This window comes from Neomonachus schauinslandi, chromosome 6 (genome assembly GCF_002201575.2).
Source record: "Neomonachus schauinslandi chromosome 6, ASM220157v2, whole genome shotgun sequence".
Taxonomy (NCBI): domain Eukaryota; kingdom Metazoa; phylum Chordata; class Mammalia; order Carnivora; family Phocidae; genus Neomonachus; species Neomonachus schauinslandi.
This window is the reverse complement of record NC_058408.1, coordinates 49,120,228-49,142,383: the sequence shown is the minus strand read 5'-3', so window position 1 is coordinate 49,142,383 and position 22,156 is coordinate 49,120,228.

The following is a 22,156-nucleotide window of genomic DNA, read 5'->3' as shown; positions in this document are numbered from 1 at the left end:
CTTGTATATACCTAGAATAACTCTGGAAAGATAAATGTAATTGCCTCTGGGAAGAGGAACTTAGTAAAAGGGATATGAGGAAGATTTATTTTTCACCATTTATTCCTTTGTTTCTTTTGAATCTTATACATATGTACATACAGCCTATCCAAAATGAATAAAATAAAATATATAACTTGTACCCTTTGATCCAATAATTTTGCTCCTAGGAATTTATCCTAAAATACATCTTCACAAGTGCAGAGTGATACATGTTCAAAGTTACTTACTTAAGTGCTATTTTTAACAGCATAAGATTGGATATAATTTATGTCCTTTGACCAAAAAAACTGATAAATTTACATATATATAACCTTTATATATGTGTGTGTGTGTGTGTGTGTATATCCATATAGGATTATACTATGCATCCACAAAAGAAAATGAAAAATGATCTTTCCTGATACGAAACAGTATTATTCCATATACTATTGAATATAAAAGTTTAGAAGAACAAAAGTATACTACCTATTAAGAAAATGTAAAAGTGTTTACTTATACATATTTTTACTTATATATTCTTGTGTATCATTACCTAGGAGGATATGCAAGAAATTGATAACAGTGATTAGAGGGTAATTTAATGGCAGAAGAACAAGAATGAGAGAGATTTCCTATTGCATATCCTTCTTTGCCTTCTGAATTTTAACCACGTAAATACATTACCTATGCAAAAAATACACAAAATAAATCAAAATAAAGATATAAAAGAAAATAAATAATATTTGAAATAAAAGAGCGTTGCAATTAGTAATACAGCAAGGAATTAAATAATATCAATTATTATCACTAATTTTATACCAATGTGTGTTAAAATATAGATATAACTCACAAATTCCTGGATAACTTATCAAAACTGGATCAAAAAGAATAGAAAAACAATTATAGTAAAAGGCATTGGGCCAGTAACTGTTAAATGTTCCACCAAGTAAACACTGGTCTCAAACCGTTCGATAGGTAAATTCTATCAAATACTCATGGAACAACAAAATATTAAAAAAAAATAAAGGCAGGGATTTTTATATATTTTGTTCTGTGCTATATCTCAAATATCTAGAGCAATTTCTGGCATAGAGTAGACTCCTCATTCATTTTAGGAGTCTAGAGTAGATTCTTAGTTCTTTGGTATGAACTTAATTGTGCAAACAGACATGAACAGTATGTATATACAATATCTTCCTAAACCTAGTAAATGGCATCTTACCATAAACCTAGAAGAAGCATCACCTCAGTAGAGAATTGTTAGAATTATTTTCTGTAGAATCAGTAACAGGATAAAGTTTCATAATAAAAGAACTCCTATTTAGCACTGGAGAGCCTAACCCACATAATAGTATTAAAGAAGACATACAGATGGCTAACAGACACATGAAAAAATGTTCAACATCACTAGCCATCAGGGAAATTCAAATCAAAACCACCCTGAGATACCACCTTACACCAGTTAGAATGGCAAAAATTAACAAGGCAGGAAACAACAAATGTTGGAGAGGATGTGGAGAAAGGGGAACCCTGTTACACTGTTGGTGGAAATGCAGGTTGGTACAGCCACTCTGGAAAACAGTATGGAGGTTCCTCAAAAAGTTAAAAATAGAGCTACCTTATGACCCAGCAATTGCACTACTGGGTATTTACCCCAAAGATATAGAGGTGAAAAGAAGGGGCATATTCACCGCAATGTTCATAGCAGCAATGTCCACAATAGCCAAACTGTAGAAGGAGCTGAGATGCCCTTCAGCCAATGAATGGATAAAGAAGATGTGGTTCATATATACAATGGAATATTATTCATCCATCAAAAAGGATGAATACCCACCATTTGCATCGACATGGATGGACTGGAGGGGATTATGCTAAGTGAAATGAGTCAAGCAGAGAAAGACAATTATATGGTTTCACTCATATGTGGAACATAAGGAATAGCATGGAGGACATTAGGAGAAGGAAGGGAAAAATGAAGGGGGGGAATCAGAGGGGGAGATGAACCATGAGAGACTATGGACTCTGGGAAACAAACTGAGGGTTTCAGAGGGGAAGGAGGTGAGGGGATGCATTAGCCCGGTTATGGGTATTAAGGAGGGCACATATTGAGATGAGCACTGGGTGTTATACACAAATAATGAATAATGGAACATTACATCAAAAACTAATGAAGTACTGTATGGTGACTAACATAATAAAAATAAATAAAATAAATAAATAAAAAGAAAATAAAAGCTGTAAGGATTAGAATGATAGAAACAGATATGATTACCTACCTAGAAAACCCAAATAGTTTTACAGACAAATTACTAGAATTAATAAGAAAATATGGCAGTGGCTAGACTAAAATTCATATACAAATATTGTAATTTTATACAGCAGCAATAAACAAAATGTTTTTAAATATTTGAAGTACCATAAAAATATATAAATTATCTGGACATAAATATATCAAAATATGGGCAATGTTTTTATGGAGAAAGTATAAACCAAAAGTGAAAGACAATAAAGAGAACTACATTAATGGAAATTTATACCATACTCATAGTTAAGGATACTCTCTACAATGAAAATATCAGTTGTCCTATAGATAGATAGATAGGTAGATAGATAGATAGATGATAGATAGATAGATAGATAGATTCATGCAATCTCAGCTAAAACATCAGCAGTCTTACAAGGAATAAGTGACTCCAAAATTCACATGGAAATGCAAAAGAGAATGCGGAAGAGAAGAGACTCCAGAGAGCATAGAAAAAATTAAAAAGGAAGACAGGAGATATACTAGCAACCAACTTCACCTGATATCTACAGAACATTCCAACTCACAACAAGAAACCGAGGCAAGGGAAACAAAAGCAAAAATAAACTATTGGAACTTGATCAAGATAAAAAGCTTCTGCACAGTGAAGGAAACAATCAACAAAACTAAAAGGCAACCCAAGGAATGGGAGTAGGTATTTGCAAAGGACATCTCTGATAAAAGGTTAGTATCCAAAATATATAAGGAATTTATCAAACTCAACACCCAAAACCAAATAATACAATTAAAAATGGGAAGAAGACATGAATAGACATTTTTCCAAAGACATTCAGATGGCCAACAGACATATGTAAAGATGCTCAACATAACTGATCACCAGGGAAATACAAATCAAAACTACAACTAGGTATCATCTTACACCTGTCAGAATGGATAAAATCAACACCATAAGAAACAACAGGTGTTGGCAAGATTGTGGAGAAAGAGGAACCCTCTTGCAACTGTTGGTGGGAATGCAAACTGGTACAGCCACTCTGGAAAACAGTGTGGAGGTTCCTCAAAAACTTAAAAATAGAACTATCCTACAATCCAGCAATTGCACTAGTAGGTATTAATCCAAAGAACATGAAAACACTAATTCAAAGGGAATATATGCACCCTGATGTTTACAGCAGCATTATCTACAACAGCCAAATTATGGAAATAGCCCAAGTGTCCATCAACTGATGAATGGATAAGGAAGATGTGGTATGTATATACAGTGGAATATTATTCAGTCATAAAGAATGAAATCTTGCCATTTGCAACAATGTGGATGGAGCTGGAGAGTATTATGCTAAGCAAAATAAGTCAGTCAGAGAAAGACAAATACCATATGGTTTCACTCATGTGTGGAATTTAAGAAACAAAACAAATGATCAAAAGGGAAAAAAGGCAAACCAAGAAACAGACTCTTAACTACAGAGAACAAACTGATGGCTACCAGAGGGCAGGTGGGTGGGGGGATGGGTGAAATGGAGGATGGGTGAAATAGGTGATGGGGATTAAGGAGTGCACTTGCTGTGCTGAGCAGCAGGGATTGTATGGAAGTGTTAAATCATGCTATTGTCCACCTGAAATTAATATTACACTATTAAATAAATAAATTTTATTTATTTAAATTTAAATAAAACATAGAAATTAGCAGAATTTAAATAAAACTTAGAAAAAAGAAACAGAAGAAACAAGCAGAAAAATATAATAAGAGAGCAGACTTAGTCTAATATACAAATAACATTAATATAAGTGGTTCAGATACACTAATTACAAGACAGAAATGGACCGAGTAAATTTATTAAAAAATTTCCCAACTATATTTGTCTATAAGAAACTCACTTTAAACACAACACAGGGGCACCTGGGTGGCTCAGTTGGTTAAGTATCTGCCTTCAGCTCAGGTCAAGATCTCAGAGTCCTGGGATCGAGACCCTGCATCAGGCTCCCTGCTCAGTGGGGAGTCTGCTTCTCCCCATCTCGTCCCCCTCCCCCCCAAACTCATGTTCTCTCTCACTCTCTCTTTCTCAAATAAATAAATAAAATCTTTAAAAGAAAAACATAACAACACAGGTACCTCAAAAGTAAGAGAAGAGAAAAAGATGGAGCATGCTAATGTTAATCAAAAACTAAACTGGATGAATTGGTTAAAAGTAAAACAATGAAAAAAGATACGCATCAGTCAGAATAAAATATCTAAAGTAGCTATATTAGGTATCAGAAAAGGGGACTTCAGAACAATGACTATTATCATGAATTAGGAGGAACTTTTTTAATGACAAGAACTCAAGAAGAGAGAACAATCCTAATTGTGCACGCACATAATAATGGAGCTTCAAAATTTGTGAAGTAATAACTGACAGAACTGAAAGAAGAAATAGACAAACCCACTATTGGAGTTAAAACTTCAACACTACAGTTGTTTTAAATAGTTTATAAATATAAATAAAGAAACTAAGAAATGAATAGAAATCTTTTATAAAAATGCTTCAAGAGAAGCTGATAGCTATGGAAGACAAAGGAGATCAACCATATACATGATTCATCATTTATAACAAACAGAATACACAGAATGGTCCAGAATACTTTTAAAAATCTTTCATTAATGAGAAAATGCTTGAACCTGTAGATTGACCTTACACAAGGAGAAAAATATTGAGTTTTCTACAAGGATATTAGAAACCCACATTATCCTGGATGGCTTCACAGCAAGTCAGTGCCAGAGGACAATGGAGCATGACTCATGGCTTTTTTTTACTTTTTTACTTTTTACAGCAAATCTTGAATTAAAAATTACAAAGTTTATATCTTATTTACAGCTTTATGGGGAAATAGAATCAAGGGCAGAGGAATGTGCACTGTGCTGGGTAACGGAATTCCAGGACCCATCTCCCAGATCTCTCCTATACTGTCTGTATCCTTGAGTAAGTTACTTCACCTGTCCTAACTCAAGGTGAAAACTATGTAAAAATCACAACCTCAAAGGTAGGGTGATGGCCTGGCTGCCAAGACTGGTCCTGAGGAGCAGGTCCTCAAAAGGAGTGAGATCAGGCATGATCCAGGAGAATGCCTATACTAGGAAGATCCAATCTGGTGGGCAAAGACAGTGCCCTATGTGAGGTGGGCAGGTATGGGCTATGACTGAATGGCAATGTGAAGTGGTTAAGAGCACAGGCTTTAGGGTGAAACATTTGGGTATTTGAATCTGAAGTTGGCCATCCTACCAGCTGTGTGATCTTGGGTAAAGCATATTAGCCTCATTTTCCTCATCTGTAATATAAAAATAATAATCCTGCTCTCATAAAATTAAGTTTCATATTGTTTGCAAAATACCCATAATTGTGTTTGGTGCAGCATTTGCACTTAATAAACTGCAGCTATCATTATTCAACAAATTCTAGGCCTTCCCAAATGTGCACCAAAGACTGTTGCTAAGTGTCCTGCCCTAGTTTGTACTGGCTTAGAAAAGGGCAGGGTTGAGCCTGTTCATCCCTTATGCCCCTGTAAGGAGCTAGGTAAGTCAGGAGCAGACACACTGCCTCTTAACTTCAGTTTTGTCATCCTACATAAAAGGGTTTGATCAGACAATCTCTAAGGACCTCATAGCTCATAGTTCTCAAACTCTTTGATCTGTGAACCAAATCTAATGTGTATTCTATGTTTAGAATTGATACATTGTTAGATCAGCTGGGAATTGCCAAAATCATATCATCTATTGATTTATATAAAGGGTTATGGTAAATGACCTTGGATAAAGAATCTAATCTAAAATGGTATTTGTAACATCAAATGGAGTGTAAAGATTTAACGGCTTACCCTTTGGACTGAGGACCTCTTAGACTCATATATTCTTACAGTTTAAAGTGATCTCAGAAGCTAACTTGTCAAACCTCCCAACCATTGGAGGAACCACTTCTACAGCATCCCTACAGTGCTCACAACCTGGCTTGAATATATCTCATGACAGGCACCTTACTACCTCATGAGATGCCTTTTTCATTTCTGGAATTCTATTATTAAAGGACACTTATGTTTATTTTGAGACCAAAGTTTTTTAATCCCAAAACCTTTCCTTCTTGAACAAAATGGTCGTCTTATTGGAAATAACTGTCAGCCTTCTCCTTAACTTCTCTTCCAGGCTACACATCCTTAAACACTTCAGTCATTCTATGTATGTTTCCAGACCCCACAGCATCCTGATTGCCTTCCTCAGGACCACTTTGTAGGCCAGTTAAATGTATCCCCTGAATTAAGTACAGTACACCAAACATGGTGCAAGAAAGAACAGTTATCCCCAGTAGGTGGGACACAATGCCCTTTTTAAGGTCACCAAAGACTTAAATAGACATTTCTCCAAAGAAGACACACAAATGGCTAAGAGGTATAAAAAAATGCTCATTGTCACTAATCATGAAGGAAATGCAAATCAAAACCACAATAAGATAGTACTTCATACCTGTCAGGATGGTTATTATAAAAAAAAAAAAGACAACAAGCATTAGCAAGGATGTGGAGAAACTGGAATATTTATGCACTGTCAGTTGGAACACAAATCATGCTGCAGCTTTTTTTTTGTAAACAGTATGGAAGGTCCTCAAAAAATTAAAAATAGAACTACCATATGATCCAGCAATCCTACTTCTGGGTATTTATCTAAAAGAATTGAAATCAGGATCTCAAAGAGGTAATAGCACTATGTTCATCTTAGCATTATTTGTTTTTTTTTTTTTTAAAGATTTTATTTATTTATTTGAGAGAGAGAATGAGATAGAGAGAGCATGAGAGGGGGGAGGGCCAGAGGGAGAAGCAGACTCCCCGCCGAGCAGGGAGCCCGATGCGGGACTCGATCCCGGGACTCCAGGATCATGACCTGAGCTGAAGGCAGTCGCTTGACCAACTGAGCCACCCAGGCGCCCCTCATCTTAGCATTATTTGTAACCACCAAGACATGGAAAAAATGTAAATGTCCATTGATAAACAAATGGATAAAGAAAATTAGGTACATACATACATACAATGGAATACTATTCCACCTGAAAAAAAAGAAATTCTGCCATATGTGACAACACAAATGAACCCTCAGGACATTATGCTGAGTAAAATAAGCCCATCACAGAAAGACAAATACTACATAATTCCACTTACATGAGGTATGTAAAATAGTTAAATTCATAGAATCGAAGAGTGGAATGGTGGCTTCCAGGGGAAAGGGGTAAACATGGGGAGTATACTAATCAACAGGCATAAAGATTCAGTTAAGCAAGATGAATAAGCTCTGAAGATCTGCTGTATACCACTGTACCTACTGTCAACAATAATGTATTGTACAGTTAAAAATTTAAGAGGTTAGATCTCACATTAAGCGTTCTTACCACAATAGCTTTTTTTTTAATGGAGTCATACTAAAAAGAAGAATGGGTTTTATGTTCAAGAAGCCCCACTTCACTGTTAGCTCATATTATACTCATTGCTTTGACCATGGCATCCTCAACAAAACAAGTGGTTAGGCTACAAGATCAAAGGCACTTTTTAAAAAAGTTATGTGAACTCTTACTTCAAATGAGACCATATTTGTATCCCTAACATGGAAACAGAACCAATGGAAGTGTGCTGGTTTTGCCTGCGCCATTGGATCCCTGCTCACTCAGTTACCCACCCACTGCTCATGGACGGGACCTCTAAGGCATTGCCCAGAAAGCTGGAAAAATCCCTGAACATCCTGATCTCCCAGTTTCCTTCAAACCCTAATATTCTAAAATTTTCACACACACACACACAAAAACACAATTTTCACATGAACTGTTGCCATGGATTATAGCATAGTGCTCACCATTGTCAGTTCAAATCCTACTTCTACCATTCTGTGGCTACATGATATTGGGAAAATTTTGGTGCCTGTAGAATGGGAAGAATAATTGCCCTTACCTCATAGGGATGCTGTTAGGATTAAATGATTTAACTGACAGAGAGCTCTTAGAATAGTACCTGGTACTTAGATTCCTATCAGCTGCCAGCTCAAGCTTCCCCAATCTTGACTCACATAATTAAATTTCTGAACCTAAACTCAGAACATTAAGCTTTCTGCATTTAAATTTTCTCTACTTGGTATAGACTCAGTCTTCAGGATTCAGGCTCAAGATAAGTTTGAATCTTGATTCCCTCATCTTTTCCCTTGGCTATCTCTCCCAGGACTCTGGCATCTGCATTTTTAATAGGCAAACCTGTGCCTTTATCCAGGTCACCAGTCTCTTCCTAAAGATGAAATTTGACTTTATTGTGTGGCTATGACTATAAAAATAACATGCCAGTATTTTTTAAAGATTTTATTTACTTGGAGAGAAAGAAAGCAGGGGGAAGGGCAGAGGGAAAGAGAGACTCTCAAGCAGACTTCGTGCTGAGTGCAGAGCCTGATGTGGGGCTTGATCTCATTAACCTGAGATCATGACCTTAGCTGAAATCAAGAGTCAGATGCTTAACCAACTGAGCCATCAGGGTGCCCCAACACACCAGTACTTAACCACCATGTATGTGGATATCATAAAGATAATGTTTGGGTAAAACTTAGTAAATTCCTCTTTGGACTTCCAAAGGTCATACTTTCTGAAAACAATGTATAAGTGAACATATTACTTATCACAATGAATTAGAAATACATAAGATTTTTTTTTTAAAGATTCTGTTTATTTATTTATTTGACAGAGAGATAGGGAGCACAAGTAGGCAGAGCAGCAGGCAGAGGAAGAGGCAGAAGCAGGCTCCCCACTGAGCAGGGAGCCCCATGTAGGGCTCTATCCCAGGACCCTGGGATCATGACCTGAGCCGAAGGCAGATGCTTAACCGACTGAGCCACCCAGGTGTCCCTAAATACATAAGATTTTAGATACTAGTCATTACCTAAACTTTGAAGTAGCCCAATCAATTATTTTTTTAATTACTTAGAAACCAAAGGAAATTTGAGAACCCAACAACTGATAAGCCACAAAGTGTTAAGACAATTTCTAAGAGAAGCAATGCGTTTTTGCTTCTTTACCAGTCTCCAAAACTCCATTCAATCCAGAAAACTTTCTTAGCGCTGATAGATTACATCTCAGCTCCCTAATATGGCTCATGGCATTTTCCACAACTTTGACCCACCTACCTCTCTCACCAATATTCCAGTCACACAAAATTTGTTCTCCTTTTTATGAATGTATCATATACTTCTACACTTGTGACATCTGATATACTATTCCTTCTGCCTATTAAATTTCCTTCGTTTTCTCTCTGTGGCAACTTTCATTCATTCTTACAGACCCACTTCTTCTGTGAAATTAACTCCAATTCCAAAATCACTCCTCCTTCCTCTGAGCTTCCCATTGGATTCTGTGATTCTTCTTTTATAGTCCTCACAATGCTATATTGTGATCAATTGTTTCCAAGTATGTCTCATTGGCAACAGCTAGCTAGGGGATATTGTATGATTCCTCAACTAATGAACCAGTTTTAAGCATATTGGAGAACTTAGATTTTAAGCCAGTAGTATAGGACTGACTTTCATTATTTCATTTCTGTGGGAATTTCATTATTTATGTAGGAAAATATGAATAATGTTCCCAAGAGAGGAATTTCAAATTACCTTTGAGAACACAATCCTATTACGGATCTGTTCTTTCATTCAACAAATGTTTCTCAAGCAATTACTGTATCTCAGGCATTGTTTGAGCCAGAAGAGGTACAACAGTAAGCAAATCAGTCAAGTTTCATACCCTCATAGAGCTTATACTAAAATGGGGAAGATAAAATTAAAAGATGAAATAAGGGGTCCCTGCGTGGCTCCTTGGTTAGTTAAGCATCTGCCTTCAGCTCAGGTCATGATCCCAGAGTCCTGGGATCGAGCCCCAAGTCAGGCTCCCGCTCAGCAGGGAGTCTGCTTCTCTCTCTCACTCTCCCTCTGTGTGTTCTCTCTCTTCCTCTCTCTCAAATAAATAAAATCTTTAAGAAAAATAAAAGATGAAATAATTTTAAAAATATGGTGTTTGAAGTGATAATGGTAAGGGGGAAATAAATCATGGTAGAAGGATAGAAAATATCAGGGAATTAGTTGCAGTTTTTCAATAAGTGATCAGGGACGGCCTCACAGAGATGACGCACTAAAATAAAAACATGAGGGAAGTGAGTAAGTGAGCTGTGTGAATAGCTGAGAAAAGAGAATGCCTGGCAGAGGAAACAGCAAGGTCAAGGCCTAGGAGGGGAAGACTGCCTGCTATGTTCAAGGACAGCAGTGATGCAAACTGGCTGAAGTGGGAAGAGCCAGGTCACACAGAGCTCCATAGGTGAGCATGAGGACTTTGGGTTTCAGTCTGATGACATGGGAATCCAATGACAGTAATAAGCAGAAGAGTGATATGACCTGATTTGTATTTTCACAGGGTTACTTTGGATGCTTTGATAAGAATAGTTTTAGGGGAGGCATGGAGAACAAACACAGAAGCAAGACATCAGGTAGGAAGTTATGTGATAACACAGGTGAGATGTGATGGGAGTTGTGAAAAGTGGTAAAATTTTAGAAGAATTTGTCAAGACTCTCTGACAGATCAATGAAGGCTGTGATAAAATAGAAAGAGTTAAGGCTGAGTATTATGACTTTTCATCCTAGCAATTTAAAGGATGAAGTTCCATTAACTGAAATGGAGAAAAGAGTAAGAAAACCTGGTTTGGAGAAAGATCCAGAGCTTAGCTTTGGAGATGTTAAATTTGCAATCCCTATTAGACATCCAAGTGTAGATGTCAAATAAGCAGTAGGATACATGGGTCTTATCAGAGAAGACACTGGGTTGAAGAATTTGGATGATATCAACACTGAGATGCTATTTAAAGGCATAAATCTAGACTAGATCACCTATAGAGTGACTATGGATAGGAAAAATGAAGAGATCCAGGGGCTGAGCACTATGGTACTCCAATATTTAGGTGAGGAAATAAGAGGAGAAAAACAGGGGGGAAAGGGAAACAAAAAGACTGAGAAAGAGCATTTATAAAACTGGGAGGAAAACAAGGCAAGTGTAATTATCTTAGAAGCCAAGAAGAGAAAGAGTTTCACAGAGGAGAGAGTGAACAGCTGTGTGTCAAGTGCTGTTGAGATTTTAAGTAAGATGAAGACTGAAAATAACCATTGGATTCAGCAACATGGAAATCAAGGGTGACCTTGACAAGTACAGTTGCAGGAGAACAGCGGTAGTGAAGGCCTGATTGGGGTAGTTTCAGGTGAGAATGGAAGGAGATAAATTAATTTTTAAAAATTTAAGATGCTCTAAAGTAATGAGAAGGAGTTAGTAATTACTAGAATGGGAACAGAGGTTGAGAGGGGTCTCCCTTCTTTTAGGACGTGAGAAACACTGGATTGTTAATATGCAGTAGACAAGGATATTCAGTAAAGAGGAGAAATTTGTTGATGGAGGAGAAGGGGAGAATCGCCAGAGTGATGTCCTTGAGCAGGCTTTAGGGAATATAGCAGCAAATGCTACATGGGAGCAGTGATATGGGCAGAATATGGACAATGGTCAGATATTGGGAAGGCCACATAAGCAAGTTACAAATCAAGGATGTAGAGTGAAGGTAAGGATCAGGCCTGTAGGTTGAGGTTGGAGACTAAGTCAGGATCATGCAGGGAAAGAACAAGTAAACAGGAGGACCAGAGTCAGAAGAGCAATCTGAGACTAGTCCAGGAGGTTACTATGAAGTCAAGGCAAAGGAAACTAGAAAGCATGCACTGTATGACTAATATGCTACACAGACAGCATTTTGTGCCAACACTCCTTTTGAGAGCCTGTACTCCTTTCCCATGGATTTTCTTCACCTGGTTCCTGAATCTGATGGCCAATATATTCTTTCTAAGAGATTCCCTTTATCGTTATATTAATGAAGAGTTATATTTGTATACAAAAAGTATTATTGAATGTGTAATGTACCAAGAGCTCTGAAAATTGCCTATTCCAGAAAGTCCCATCAATGCTTCCAAAACCCACAGAAACAATCACAGTGATAAATACCAGGGTGGCGGACCGTGGTCACCAAACCATTTTCAATTTCCTGGGCACTCACCTTACTATCTTTTTGCCTCTGTGCATCTATCTGCGGTCAAATGAAACTGAAATGTCAGAGTTGCAAGAATGAAACAGTCTGAGTTCCTGAGCCGCTGGGTCCTTGGAAGATAACAGCATGGGGGGCCATCCAACCTGGATCAGATTCTGATAAAAACAAGAAATAACTCTTTGTTGTGTTAGGTCAATGACACTTATTTTTTTCCCACAGCATAGCCTAACATGACCCTGCCTACACCATAAGTACACCACCTTAGAACTGAGGCAACCATTTGGTCTATAAATGCCAACGCTTTAAGTCATAGCAAGCATCACAGATGCTTAAATAACAAGTTCCCTTAGGATATAAAACATAATTTGATCCACAACAATTTGGCTTTCACACAGCACATCTGGTTTTCAGGAATACATCTATGTAAATTGAGTTACCTCCATAATGATATTGTATTTGCATCTGAGGAACTGAAAAGACAAGACTGGCTGCAGGTTAAGTAAAAACCACGTAGGTCTATCTTGATTTGCTCTCCAAGCTCCTGTGATAACATATGTAAACACCCTGTAGGTAATTAGATTCTAAATTCTTCTTCGCTGTAATGATCCAGGTGTCATTGGAATGATGGTTTTTAAAAAAGTCATTTTTCCTACATAAGGTTACAGTGTATGATTTTTTTTCTTTTTTAATTAAACCTCTGTACAGTGAATAATGCACCTGATTTAGACATTCAAATCTTCCCCCCTCCGCGCCCCCCCCTCCACTACCACCACCACCACCTCAGCTAAGAGAGTTAGTCTAGCTGATTCAGGCAATTGTGTTGCCTTATAAAACACTGTCCCCAAAGAATCCTTTTAGCCACTCAGAGCTGACATAGAGTCAATTATTAAGGTTTCTACCTGTATTGCTCAGTCTGCACTTTACACCTTAGTACTGTCCCTATTAATCTGCTCAGGAACCACTTTGTTATTTCTGATGCTGGGGTAGGGATTGTTCAGGTATCCCCTTGGGTTTTCTTTGGTTGTTTAACCTTGGAGGAGAACAGAAATGGTAGCAGCAGGCTGATATTTGGGTTTAGACCATGCCACCTAGTCCAGGTGTTGAAGAGAGGGTTGCTGGAATGTGTCCTGCATCATGAACCTCTTATTGAAAGTACTTTCTACTCCATTGACAAAATGACAGGACTTATTAACCAGAATTTATCTCTACTGGTTCTTTTATCACCGACAGTATGTTTCCATAACAGCTTCACTGTCCCAAATATTTGTTAAAGGCTTAAACAGTTTCAAATGTGTGCTCCTTTATTTAATTTACAGCTGCTTCTGAAAATGCACTATTCAGTATTAGATGAAATAGCTTATATCTCCTGTCAAATTTCACATTTTGTCTTATGCTTTGGTAGATTTCATGGTGATCTCTTTTTAACCAGTAAAATTTGTTTTAGGGAAGATGATATATTTTCTTTAAATAGTCAAGCTGCAGAAAAAGTCCTATATCATGAAGTATTTTCACTGGCTTACATATCAACAGTAGGTCTTGCAGACCTTTAAAAAATATCTGGGCCTCTTCGTTCTCAGGGAGGCTGGTTGCATTCTTGCACAGCCTCATTTCACAAAAACAACTATGGTACAGTCCAATGCATGCTCAACCTAACGCATCGGGCTCTAAATCCTGACCCTGCCACATTCAAACTCTAATTTTAGACAAATTACTGAACTTCTCTGAGCCTCATCACCCTCATCTGTGAATTGGGGCAAATCATACTTGTTCACAGGGCAATTCTAAGGAGTCAAGACAATACCCATGTAAAAGTGCCTAGCATTGAGTCTGGCCCAAAATAGGCAATCAAGACTCTTTATTAGAATCTCCAGGGCACACACACTGCATCTAGCATGAGATCCTATGAGTTAGTTTACACCAAATCTCCTAAAGTGAAATAATATGGAGAACTCCAGGGCAATTTAAGATGTTCTGGCCATTTAAGATTTACCTGATTTACACCCAACTTCCTGTGCTTATCCTTCAGTAATACAGGTCTTGCTGTTCAACTTGCTACTATTTTGAGAGGTTTTACTTTTACTCTCCCCACCAAGGAATAGCCCTGTGGCTTCTCCACCAGAGTTCTGGTTCCCTGTCTCTCCCTACTGCCTCTGCCTCAGTCAGTGCCAACAGAGCACAAGAAGTACCTAGCAAGGCTTTGTTTTTAACTCAGAGATGTAGGTGTCTGGGGCTGTGGTGGATGGCACCAATCTACTTTCTCTTCCTAAGAGAATCTGCTTAGATGAATCCATGTCTGGAGTACAAAGGCATCTCCTCCAAACATTCCCTATAAGAACCTACTTGCTGCCAAGCTCAGGGGATGGAAGGAATTCAGGTTCAGGGCCAACAGTGACACTGAGTTCTCTTCCTTTCAACCTACAGGCAAGTCCTTCTGCGGCAGAGAGTACTTTCAAATAGCAAACGTGACCTTCTCTCCAATCTGTACCCAGCTAACATACAATCCCCTAACCCAGCTAGTGCCTATGGGTGGCAGGAGGTTTCATCTAAAGTGGCTTAAATAATTCTTCTCTTCTCTCCCTCTCACCATTCTTTGCCATCTCAGTGACCGGCTTTCAAACTCTGTTGACTGTAACCCACACATAAGAAATACATGTTACTTTGCAACCCAGTATTCACACATACATGCACACATGCACACAACTATCAAAAAAGTGATGCAACAATTATTTCCCTTGCTATGTATGAGGTGCTTTATTTTCCCCTCTATTATATTTTACTTCATTTTTTAAAATGCTGGTCATGACCTATCAAATTGATTTTATGCCTCACTAATGGGTCACAGCTTGTAGTTTTAAAAATACTGATCCAGGTATTTAATAAGGAGCTACTAGTCTGGAAAAGGAGAGTATGAAAACCATACTTCAAAGTAATTGGAAAGCTTAAGTTTTGTTAAAAGTATACGGACAGTTCTGGTAAGATAGAAAAGATGCACTTTACCCTATTCCTCCTACTAAGTACAACTATAAACTAGAAAATATATATAAAGTAAACATAAAATCCTGAAAGGTGGAGAGAAGGTGGCAGACTTCTAGGGACTAGGGAATCCAATGAATGGCATACTGCTGAACTCTCTGGTTTTCTTTTTGCCTCATTTATGTCTCAGACTTGAAGCTGAAGAACTGGCAACCTGGAAATGGCAGCAAGTGCAGACAAAGTCCACTCTCTCTAAACTAAGGACCAAGAAAGGGGAATACTACAAAGACTGAAAACTTTTAGATAATAATCACTCTATGCCAAAGACAACAGGTAAAACTGCAACCCCATCCCCACCCATGTCAGCAAAGGCCAAGTGGAAAACCTAGACAAGATTACAACCCACTTAAGCCACAAGACACCTTAATCGACCTAATGTGGGGATATCAGAAAATGATGAGTATAACATCCTAACTGGATGGTAATGAGCTCCTCTCATCCCTGTCTACCTACAGTGACATTGCAGATATGGTGAGGAGCCTGGGCTTCTGCCTCTACCCAGAAGTACCTCCTCTGGGTACTAATGAGTACTCAGAAGACAGACCTCCCCTTCCCACTAAGGTGGTGTCAGGGGAAGCCTAGTGAAGAGTCAGGACTTTTACCACTCTTCAGGGGTAACAAGACCACCCACTCTATGTGGTGCAGACCATGTGAGGAATAGTGAGGAACTTTTATTTCCTGCAGCCAAGAGGTATCAGACTGAAGCCAGAATTCCCACCACTGCCCAGCATTAACAAGGAGCCTCTGCTCTGTTGTCAGTGGAGGTTTAGTGGGAAACCTGAACTTCTACCCCCATATGTCAGTAATGAGTTGATGAACCTCCCTTCCCTTCCAGAAGGGTTCCATAGGACACGAGTTTTAATAAGTTCTAGAGTCTAATAATGTAATACCCACAAGGTCAGGTTTAAGTAGAAAATCACTCATCATGACAAGAAACAGCAAAATATCAAACTTAATTTTTAAAAGATAATACATACTATCATTGAGATGACAGAGATGTCAGAATTGTATGATAAATATTTTAAAGGAGCCCTCATAGGGGAACCTGGGTGGCTCAGTCGTTGGGCATCTGCCTTCGGCTCAGGTCATGATCCCAGGGTCCTGGGATCGAGTCCCACATCGGGCTCCTTGCTCGCCGGAGAGCCTGCTTCTCTCTCTACTGCTCTGCCTGCCACTCCCCCTTCTTGTGCTCTCTCTCTCTGACAAATAAATAAATAAAATCTTTAAAAAAAATAAAAAATAAATAAATAAAGGAGGCCTCATAAAAATGCTTCAATTACCAGTTACAGACATGCTTGAGACACATGAAAAAATATAAATTCCAGACAAAGAAACAGAAATCTTCAGCAAATAAATAGAAGATATAAAGGAGAACCAACTGGAAATTTTAGAACTGAAAAGTACAAAAACCAAATTTAAAAATTTAACAGCAGCAAATAAATAAATATAAATTTAACAGCAGAATGAATAGGGCAGAGGAAAGAATCAATGAACTGGAACATTGAATAGAAATAAGTCAGAGAAAGAAAGTCATTCACATGTAGAACTTAAGAGACAAAACAAATGAGCAAAGGGGGGAAAAATGAGAGAGACAGAGACAAACCAGGAAACAGACTTAGCCACAGAGAACAAACTGATGGTTGCCAGAGGGGAGGCAGGTGGGGATGAAGGAGTGCACTTGTCATGATGAGCACTGAGTTGTTAGAATCACAAAATTGCTGAATCATTATATTGTATACCAGAAACTAATGTAACACTGTATGTTAACTATACTGGAATTAAAATTAAAAACTTAATTAAAAAAAGAAAGTTTAAAAAAAAATCTTTGACTTCTTTTTGTCCAGCATATAATAAGCTTTTAAATTGCCACTGCATCCTAACAATAAGTAAAAAGGCTGAACACAACAGAAAATCAATAACTCTTCTTGGATCCAAGAGAGAAATAAGGTTACGGGACAAGCCACTGACCTCAAAACTGCAAAGACTGGAGAGAAGGAAAGATGGGTGGACGAGTAGGGGACACTATTTCAACTGGTCCCCGGAACTGAGCTGGATATCTACCAGACCACTCTGAGCACCCATGAAACCAGCCTGAGTTGTAAGAAGATCTGGATCTCTACAAACAGAATATCGCAGGTGGTTGGTTTTGAGGTACGAAGCAGGGAGCCCTGATTCCATGGGCAGATATCGGAGGATAAACGGCAGCGGGAGGGTGCCTGGCCGTGGGGAACCTACACCCCCGGTGAGCGACAGCCTGGTGCGCTGGGGATGGGGCACAGACTCGCAGACCGGTGGCTGCGGGGAAAGGACTTTAGGGCAGCCCCTGGGGCAGAAACCCGAAGCGGCGGGGTCGCACAGGTGAACTGGGAGCGGCTGGCAGTTTTAGAAGCACAAAGGGCAGAGACGTGCCCCAACCTGGAGGCAGGACTGGGAGCGCTGCGGAGGGGCGCACAACCCAGGACGCTGCAGTTTATAGCAGCACAGACAGAAATGGAGACAGTGTGGCCTGGAGAGCTCACTGAAGAACAGACTATGGTCTCTCTGCTCCGAGGCAGAGGGTTGGAAACGGTCTCTTCTGCTCTGACTCACGGAAGAGATGCAAAAAGTCGCCAGGGAAAGATGCCAGAGAACAAAAGCCCCAAAAACTGATTCCCACTGAGCCCATCCCCCGCCACAGGGGGGCAGGGCAACTCCGCCAAAACAGGGTTGCCTGAGGAACAGCGCACAGACCCCTCCCCCAGAAGACAGGCTGGGAAAACAAGAGGCCAGCAACCCTAAGGTCCCAAGAAAACAGCTGTATCTTGCTTGGGTTCTGGTCAATAATTTGGACTCTATACATTCCCTCAAACACCCCTCAACAGAATGACTAGGAGGAAGAACCCCCAAAATAGAAAAGACTCAGAGATCATGACTTATGCTGCAGATTTACAAATGGATGCAGATATAACCAAGATGTCGGAGATGGAATTCAGGCTAGCAATTGTGAAGACAATGGCTAGAGTGGAGAAATCAATTAATGGCAACACAGAGTCTCTAAAGGCAGAAATGAAAGCTAAATTGGCAGAACTTAAAAATGCTATCAATGAGATCCAATCCAATCTAGATAATCTAACAGCTAGGGCAACTGAGGCAGAAGAACGAATAAGCGACCTGGAAGACAATATAATACATAAAAAGGGAAAAGAGGAGGCCAGGGAAAAACAACTCAGAATCCATGAAAATAGAATCAGAGAAATAAGTGACACCATGAAGTGTTCCAATGTCAGAATAATTGGAATCTGGAGGGGGTGGAGAGAGAGAGAGGACTAGAAGATGTATTTGAGCAAACTGTAGCTGAGAACTTCCCTAATCAGGGGAATGAAACAAACATTCGTGTCCTAGAGGCAGAGAGGACCCCTCCCAAAATCAAGGAAAACAGGCCAACACCCCAGCACGTAATAGTAAAACTAGCAAATCTTAGAACCAAGGAAACCATCTTAAGGGCAGTTACGGGGAAGAGATTCCTTATGTACAAAGGAAGGAACATCAGAATAATGTCAGGCCTATCCACAGAGACCTGGCAAGCCAGAAAGGCCTGGCAAGACATATTCAGGGTACTAAATGAGAAGAACATGCAGACAAGAATACTTTATCCAGCAAGGCTTTCATTTAGAATGGATGGAGAGATGCAGGGCTTCCACGACCGGCAGAAACTGAAAGAATATGTGACCACTAAGACGGCCCTGCAAGAAATATAAAGCGGGGTTCTATAAAAGGAGAGAGACCCCAAGAGTCATATACAACAGAAATTTACAGGGACAATCTATAAAAAAAACGTCTTCACAGGCAACATGATGATAATTAATTCATATCTTTCAATAATCACTCTCAATGTGAATGGCCTAAATGCTCCCATAAAATGGCACAGAGTTGCAGATTGGATAAAAAGACAGGACCCATCCATATGCTGCCTACAAGAGACTCATTTTGAACCTAAAGATACATCCAGACTGAAAGTGAAGGGATGGAGATCCATCTTCCATGCCAGCGGACCTCAAAAGAAAGCTGGGGTAGCAATTCTTAAATTAGACAAATTAGATTTTAAACTAAAATCTGTAATTAGAGACACAGAAGGACACTATATCATTCTTAAAGGGCCTATCCAACAAGAAGATCTAACAATTGTAAATATCTGTGCCCCCAACATGGGAGCAGCCATCTACATAAGCCAACTGTTAACCAAAATAAAGAGTCATATTGATAACAATACATTAATTGTAGGAGACCTCAATACTCCACTCTAAGCAATGGACAGATCATCTAAGCAGAAAATCAACAAGGAAACAAGTGCCTTGAATGATACACTGGACCAGATGGACCTCATATATTTACAGAACATTCCACCCTAAAACAACAGAATACTCATTCTTCTCGAGCACACATGGAACTTTCTCCAGAATAGACCATATCCTGGGTCACAAATCTGGTCTCAACTGATACCAAAACACTGAGATTATTCCCTGCATATTTTCAGACCACAATGCTTTAAAACTCGAACTCAATCACAAGACAAAAATTGGCAGAAATTCAAACACTTTGAAGCTAAAGACCACTCTACTCAAGAATGTTTGGGTCAACCAGAAAATCAAAGAACTTAAAACAATTCATGGAAATCAATGAGAACGAAAACACATCGGTCCAAAACCTATGGGATACTACAAAGGCGGTGCTAAGGGGGAAATACATAGCCATCCAAGCCTCACTCAAAAAATAGAAAAATCCCGAATTCACCAACTAACTCTACACATTAAAGAACTAGAGAAAAAGCAACAAATGACGCCTAAGCCACACATTAAAGAGAAATAATTAAAATTAGAGCAGAAATCAATGAATTAGAAACCAGAAAAACAGTAATCAGATCAACAAAACTAGAAGTTGGTTCTTTGAAAGAATTAATAAGATCAATAAACCACTCGCCAGACTTATCCAAAAGAAAAGAGAAAGGACCCAAATTAATAAAATTATGAATGAAAGGGGAGAGATCACGACTAACACCAAATAGAAACAATTATTAGAAATTATTATCAACAACTATATGCCAATAAACTGAGCAATCTGGATGAAATGGAGGCCTTCCTGGAAACCCATAAGCTGCCAAGACTGAAACAGGAAGAAATTGACAACCTGAATAGGCCAATAACCAGTAACGAGATTGAAGCAGTGATCAAAAACCTCCCAAAAAACAAGAGTCCAGGGCCTGATGGATTCCCTGGGGAATTCTACCAAACATTCAAAGAAGAAATAATACCTATTCTACTGAAGCTGTTTCAAAAAACAGAAACAGAAGGAAAACTTCCAAACTCATTCTATGAGGCCAGCATTACCTTAACCCCCAAACCAGGCAAAGACTCCATCGAAAAGGAGAATTTCAGACCGATAACCCTGATGAATACGGATTCCAAAATCCTCAACAAAATCCTAGCTAATAGGATCCAACAATACATTAAAAGAATCATCCACCACAACCAAGTGGGATTCATCCCCAGGATGCAAGGGTGGTTCAACATCCGTAAATCAATCAATGTGATAGAACACATTAATAAGAGGAGGGAGAAGAACATGTGGTCCTCTCAATTGATGCAGAAAAAGCATTTGACAAAATACAACATCCTTTCAAGATTAAAACTCTTCAGAGTATAGGGATAGAGGGAACATTCCTCAATTTCATAAAATCCATCTATGAAAAACCTACAGTGAATATCATCCTCAATGGGGAAAAGCTGAGAGCCTTTCCCTTAAGATCAGGAACACGTAAAGGATGCCCACTCTCACCACTATTGTTCAACATAGTACTAGAAGTCCTAGCAACAGCAATCAGAAAACAAAAAGAAATAAAAGGTATTCAAATTGGCAAAGAAGAAGTCAAACTCTCTTTTCGCAGACGACATGATACTTTATGTGGAAAACCCAAAAGACTCCACCCCCAAATTACTTGAACTCATACAGCAGTTCAATAATGTGGCAGGATACAAAATCAATGCACAGAAATCAGTTGCAGGCGCCTGGGTGGCTCAGTTGGTTGAGCGACTGCCTTGGCTCAGGTCATGGTCCCGGGGTCCTGGGATCGAGTCCCGCATCGGGCTCCCTGCTCTGCGGGGAGCCTGCTTCTCCCTCTCCCACTCCCCCTGCTTGTGTTCCCTCTCTCGCTGTGTCTCTCTCTGTCAAATAAATAAATAAAGTCTTTAAAAAAAAAGAAAAAAGAAAAAAAAAAAGAAATCAGTTGCTTTCTTATACACTAACAACGCAACTGTAGAAAGAGAAATTAGAGAAACGATTCCATTTACAATAGCGCCAAACACCATAAGATACCTTGGAATACACCTAACCAAGGAGGTAAAGGATCTATACTCTAGGAACTACAGAACACTCACGAAAGAAATTGAAGAAGACACAAAAAGATGGAAAAATATTCCATGCTCATAGATCGGAAAAATAAACATTGCTAAAATGTCTATGCTACCCAGAGCAATCTATAATTTCAATGCCATCCCGATCAAAATTCCAATGACACTTTTCAAAGTGCTGGAACAAACGATCCTAAAATTTGTATGGAATCAGAAAAGACCCCAAATCGCCAAGGAAATGTTGAAAAAGAAAAACAAAGCTGGGGGCATCATGTTGCCCGATTTCAAGCTATATTAGAAAGCTGTGATCACCAAGACAGCGTGGTACTGGCACAAAAAGAGACATATAGAC